Source organism: Mus caroli, unplaced genomic scaffold (genome assembly GCF_978045245.1).
Source record: "Mus caroli unplaced genomic scaffold, Mus_caroli_1 scaffold_14, whole genome shotgun sequence".
NCBI lineage: Eukaryota > Metazoa > Chordata > Mammalia > Rodentia > Muridae > Mus > Mus caroli.
The window spans coordinates 112,133,801-112,140,652 of NW_028227269.1; the positions used below are offsets into that span (position 1 = coordinate 112,133,801).

General features: G+C 40.9%; 1 pseudogene across 1 annotated transcript; it reads right to left on the reverse strand.

Annotated features, from left to right (window-relative positions):
- Nucleotides 1–5,796: 5,796 nt before the first annotated feature.
- On the reverse strand, nt 5,797–6,497 carry LOC147001343 (Ig heavy chain V region 5-84 pseudogene; annotated as a pseudogene). The gene is made up of 2 exons (XR_015045094.1): nt 6,387–6,497; nt 5,797–6,281 (listed from the first exon to the last, which is right to left on the reverse strand). The product of XR_015045094.1 is annotated as an Ig heavy chain V region 5-84 pseudogene (transcript).
- Between the last annotated feature and the right edge of the window lie 355 nt (nt 6,498–6,852).

Sequence of the window (6,852 nt, forward strand, 5' to 3'; positions counted from 1 at the left end):
CTTTCTCATACTGCTTGCCCCCCCCCCCGAAATTGCTACACCTTCCCCTCAATACTGGTGGTGCAAGATGCTGGAAACCAGAGATGGGGAACATCTGCTTGTCATACTATTGATCTTTCAGATGGTGGGAGACCCTTAATAATCTCCAAATCCTGGCATATCAAGTCTTTTCAGAATTAGACACATCCTCTCCCACTGAGGGCATACAAGGCAATTCTGTTGGGAAATATATTCTACAGACAAGCATCAGCTTTAGGGACAACACCTGCTCCAGTTGTTGGGGAATCCACATAGAGTCTAAACAGCACATCTGCCACATATGTACCAGGTGCCTAGGTCTATCCATTGTGTTCTTTTTGTATGGCGACTCAGCCTTTGGAAGACCCCTAGAGTCTAGGTTAGATGAATCTGTTGGCTTTCCTGTGAAGTTCCTATCCCCTTTAAGGCCTTCAATCCTTCAGCCAACTCCTCCATAAGAGACCCTGAGGTATACCCAATTTTTGGTTTTGGGTCTCTGCAACTGTTTCAGATATCCAGGAGGGGACTCTCTTTTGTTCTTGGCAGAACTTGAACATAGGATATCAACTTTCACAACACTATATAGTGATGTACTTCCTCCATCAAGGCTACACATGCTACAAAAAGACCATAGTTCCAAAGAGTGCCATTTTCTATAGGCCAAGCATATTCAAACCACCACAAACCTCAATAACCCATTTCAAATGTTCTTGGTGAAAAGTGAAGTCTTTAAGAACTAGGAATTTAAGCCGGGCAGTATTGGTGCATGCCTTTAACCTCAGCACTTGGGAGGCAGAGGCAGGTGAATTTCTGAGTTCCATGCCAGCCTGGTCTACAGACTGAGTTCCAGGACAGCCAGGACTGCAAAGAGAAACCCTGTCTCAAAAAACCAACAACAACAACAACAAAAAAAAAAAAAGAAAGAAATTTAAACGTTGATTCCTGGATGTTTTGTCTTTAGCATTGTGTGGAGCTGTTCATCTTACTATTGTGTGTTCAGATCCAGGATTCTAGTCATTTCATGAATCTGGCTTCCAAATCTTCCTCATGTTGCTGATCCATTAAGATGGATTCCATATCCAACACTACTTCTCTGAATAACACTTTTCTAGCTCAGATGTGAGGCACTAGGTTCTTTCAGAGTATCAACATCTGGGCTCTGGTCACAGTTTTTTTTCAAGTTAAGCATCAACTGTGCTACTGGTATTTATTTTAACCATCATGGTAACAATGTCATTCTATGCACATTTAGACTTCAGTCCACATATTCTATTCTGACACATTAAATAGAAAGAATTTTAAAGTTTAGCTTATGTCCTCTTAATTTTCAGCAACTGGTTAAGGTATAAATTACTTATAAGAGTAATCATGTTTTAATATTGAGATCAGATTGTGATGGATTCACAAGGCCTGAATTTCCTTGGAATTCAGCTTATTCTTTGCACGCAATATAGTGGTCATGCTCTCAGATCTACTAGTTTAGACTATTAACCTTTTCCACCTACTTATCTTAAAGTGTAGATGTTAATTAACACTTTTTAGAGAGCCAATACATTCATAACAGAAAACTATCTCCACATGTTTAGGGTATAATTTAATAATTATTTATATATTATCTCTGAAATAAGGACCAACATCATGGTTAGCTTTTAGGACTGAAAATTCTACAGAGAAAAGATTTTATGCTTAAGACACAGAGTAAAGAACTGTCGTGATAAATTGGGAATACTGAATATGTGGAGAGCTCTCTCTATGGAAGCAACACTTGATAAAATTGTCCTGTCAGATGGAGAATGCCCTAATCATCTTGCCAGAGTTTTCATCCCAGCAATGCTCTGGGGACACTTTCTACATTAATCATCAAATGAGGCCATGGTGGTTTCTTTCCACAGATGAAGTAAACTCCTATTGCAGGGGCCTATTAATGGCACACTGGACTCTGACTGATTTACTGTTTTTATGAAGAGAGTCTGAAGACTGTGATAACTGTATCCTGAAAGGCTATCTTAAAGATTGTCACCAAGTGAACTGCAATAAGAAGTGAGACTGGAGCAGAGCAAGAAGCAGAGGCTGGGATCCCTTGGGTCACCTGTGCATCAAGGACTCCTACCTCAACTTGAAATACCGCATTGATGATGAAACAAAAATGCTTAGAGTTTTCAAATCTGTGACCTTCCTGTATTAGCCAGACTTCCATTACTCAATATCCTCCACCTTTCCTCCATTTACCCCCAAGCACACATATTTTTCTTAAAGGAAGCAGATATTATATATATATTTCTGCTTTAGGAAGATCCTATAAACAGGTAACTTCATATGATTATTGAGAATGAGAACAATATTCTATTGGTGGACATGAACTAATTAGGACAGCAGTCAGATTAAAGCTCCAAGTCTGGAACATCATCAAAAGGTCTATATAGAAGAGTTGCAGGGGAACCAGTGGCCTTACTGGGGGTTACTACTGCTGTGTTGAAGCACTATGGCAAAGCAACTTGGGGTGAAAGTGTTTATTTGGCCAATACTTCTATATTTCTGTTCACTAGAAAAAGAAATCAATACAGGAAGTTATGCAGGGTGGGAAATTACAGGCAAAGTCTGATGCATAAGGATAAGCATACAAAGTGGAGATTGTGTTCCAAACATGTGTACAAGTTTTTGAAACCACAGAAATTATGTGAGATTAATGTGGGCTGGAACTACAGTGTTACATCCCAGTGGTCCTGACCACGGTATTTCTCAATTGTTGCACACAGTTTTCATACCTGGATCACAACATATTTGACCTAGTATTTTCAAGACCTTGTAAAAAACTTGGGTATAATTTGGCAGGAGGTGATCTCAGATTGTTGCCACTGCAGGAACCTCCTTCCCTATCAGATACATGTTTCTATCCTTGGCTAGGCATCCATGGGTGTGCACAGAACATTATGAGACAATAAAAACATTCTGTATTTATCTCTACACAGAACTGAAAGCAAGCTAGTCAGACTCTTGGCATACTCAGTTAGGTTGAATATATAATTTTAAAGGCTCTCATGACATGAGACCACATTGAGGCTTCCTATATATGCTTATAGGAAATTTTGAAATGTGACCTCGATTGGAGTGGGGTGACCAATGGGAAGTAACAGTGAATTAAACATTTGTGAAGAACCCACATCCTAGCACTCCTTTGGCCAGTGAAAGAAATTAAAGGGGACATATTCAAGGAAGTGAGATGGGGCCTCATCAGTCTCTCTTGACCACAGTTTCCAGTTATCCATTCATTCACTAGTGCAGTTGTGGCTGTGGAGTTCTTGTGGGTGTTAAAGCCTTATCTTCCTTGCAGAAACAGTGTCCTCACATAGGTGGATGGACCTGATGATGGCAGAGCAGGACAGAGAATGTAGAATAACTCTGTAGAACACCTGTGATGGTCCCCAGTATCATCTTCTAGCTCACTGCCAACTTGGTGAACCCAAGAAAACAGAGACTATTCCTTTTATTTCTCCATAACTCACAGGAAACCAATGCACTTCAGTTCCAGCTATGCCATTATCACAGGCAACACATCTCCAGGACAATCTGACAAACTTAGACCTTTTCTCAGGTAGCATTGTGGTTTTGTTGAATAGCCATCATCATGTCACATCTAATACCCTCCTACTCTTGTTTTGTTTTGTTTTGTTTACTTTTTGAGACAGGGTTTCTCTGTATAGCCCTGGCTGTCCTGGAACTCACTTCGTAGTCCAGGCTGGCCTTTTTACTCAGAAATCCTCCTGCCTCTCCCACCCAATTGTTGGGATTAAAGATGTGTGCCAGCACGCCCAGACCTCCTACTCTTCTAGATAGTATCTGGTTCATTCAGGGTTGTATGACCATAAATCCTCCTATTCTTTTGTTGCGATACCATCTATATATTCCCAGAATGCCTTTGTGAAATATTGTTATATTTAGGTCCAAAGTGCCACAGCTGATTTCTTTTGATGAGGAACAACTCAGAATAATCCAACTATCTGTTATGCCATATCTCTCAGACATCAGTGTTAAAGAAAAATTTTAGAAGCTTGGGGGAAGGAAAGGGGATTAATGTGTTAAAAGGAAAAAGATTTGTCCTATTAAATTATTGGGGAACTATATCTACCAAGGTATAATAAGTACAGAGATAGAAAAAGCCGATGTTACCCTTTGAGTGGTTTTGGAGCAGTTTGCAGCAAAATGAAGCTCACTGAATGTCAGTAGCTACATTGGCCTCATGTCTCAGTTTTGAGGCTTTACACACATTTTGTCACCAGCATCACAGGTGAGTCAGTGCTGAGCTGTTGTATATGATTTGTGTGAGGATGATGGAGAGACTGAAAGTCATCTGGTTCATGGCTCACAGACCCTGCCTGATTTCTTCTTGAATCCCACATCATGCTCTATGAAGGAAATCTTACTGAGTGTCAGCTCTGACTCTAGGGTTCCAGAGTCTCAAGTGTTCTTTGGTTCTTTGGGATGTGATCCTGGTCCTCATATAGATTCACTTCTGCCTTGTGTGATGCTCTGTGTTTTGTTCAAGTCAGAGTTCATTTAAGTCATTATTAGTGGGGCTGTATATATAGCTCTGTGCTTCAAGTTCTTATCACACCACTAGGATCTGTGTTTAATAGCCATAACTATAAAAGGGGTAGTTTTGGTAGTTAATCAATAAGCCCACCTATTAGATACAGAGACAGTGTGATGGTTAGGACTCTTTGGGAAACCATTCTAGCAAGATAGTGATATCCAAGCCCAGTGATGGACTTTATTTCAAAGTCATTGTGTACACTGATAGAAGAAATCTCATTTCAGTATACACACACACACACACACACACACACACACACACACACACACACACACAATCTGAGACAAAGAGACAGAGAGAAATACAACAGTAGGCAGAGAGAAAGAGACAGAAACAGAGCAATAAAGAGACAGACAAATAAACACATACAGGACTACAGAAACACACAGAGAAATGATAAATAAATAAATAAATGCAAAACATATAAATAAGGAAAATAGAATGTTATATAAACATTTGTACAGGTCAAGGGTTGCTACAACCTATACTTTTTATGTTATTCATATAGTTTATTCATAAAGTTCTTACAGAAACATTTACCCCCAGATTAATGTCACACACATATATACTATGTGCACCTTATACTTTTAAAGAGGATCCCTGTAGAGTTACAAACTAGGCACAGAGGAGTCCAGCCCTCCATTACCCCCAGGACTCTCTTTATTGATTAGATAATTACTTCATAAATTTAGGACCAATATGTCCCACTTCCCAGATTTATTCATCCACCCACCATCCTCTTCACTCTACAGCTTTAGGCTCATCTTCTCCTACTGAGGCCAGACAAGGCAGTTCTTTATGACATAGGTGCCAGGGGTCTCAGATCAGCCTGCATATGATTTTTGGCTGGTGGCTTAATCTATGGGGGTTCCCAGGCATTCAGGTTAATTGGCACTGTTGGTCTTCCTCTGGGGTTGTAATCTTCTTCAGATCTTTCATTCCTTCCTCTAACTCTTCCATAGCAGTCTTCAAACTTAATCCAGTTGTACACTGTATTTGCATCTGTCTCAGTCAGGTGCTCATAGATCCTCTTAGAGTTCAGTCATGCTATGCTCCTTTCTGCAAGCACAATATAGCATCAGTGATAGTGTCAGGCTTTGGTACCTCCCATGAGATAGATCCAAATTTGGATGGTCACAGTTCAGCCATTTCTTCAGTCTCCGGTCCATTTTGTCCTTGAATTACTCTTAGGCAGGAACAATTTTGGATCGAATATTTTGATGGTGGGTTGAAGGTTGGGTCCAATGGTACAGGCTGTAACTCTTCTGTGAATCAGAGCTCCATGTGCTCTCCGCGCCCCCTGCTGGTCCTGGGTGCTCTGCAGGAGGTTTGTGTTTGAGCTCACAGTAACATTCACTCACTGTGCCTCTTGCACAGTAATACATGGCCGTGTCCTCAGACCTCAGACTGCTCATTTGCAGGTACAAGACGTTCTTGGCGTTGTCTCTGGAGACGGTGAATCGCCCCTTCACAGTGTCTGGATAGTAGGTGTTTCTACCACTATTACTAATGGCTGCGACCCACTCCAGCCTCTTCTCCGGAGTCTGGCGGACCCAAGACATGTCATAGCTACTGAAAGTGAATCCAGAGGCTGCACAGGACAGTTTCAGGGACCCTCCAGGCTGCACTAAGCCTCCCCCAGACTCCACCAGCTTCACTTCACACTGGACACCTGCAAACAGAGAATATTGGTTGGAAAACTGTCACTAACAAAACAAAACAATTTTTCTGTTTCTCATGTGCATACAATAGATGTCATCTCTTCTCAATAAATTACCTTTTAAAGTAAGGACAAGGAAAATCAAGTTGAGCCCGAAATTCATTGTGAGGTGTCTGTGTTCAGTGCTCATCACTGAATGTGAAGAACTGGGAATCGAATCCAGGGCTGGCCTCCTCTGTCAGAGCTGCAGGGTCAGGGCCTAGGTGTTTTTCATGGGCACAGAGAAGACTTATTTGCATGTCTTCCTGCTATACTATGCTCTGGGGTTGGACCTAGGCTGATGCCACTGATGATACCAGATATAAGGCATCAAAAAACCATATTTCAGTAACAGCATTTGAAACATATTGTAGTTTCATTTTTATCCCTTTTGGTTAGGGATTTACCATACTCTGTTTAGTTTCCCTCTGTGCATGTGCACAGGACAAGCTTTGTTCCCATACTGTCAGGTTTCCTTAGTGTAAATGTGTAATTAAATAGAACCACACATAACTCTATTTCTAGATATGAGCTCAGTATTTCC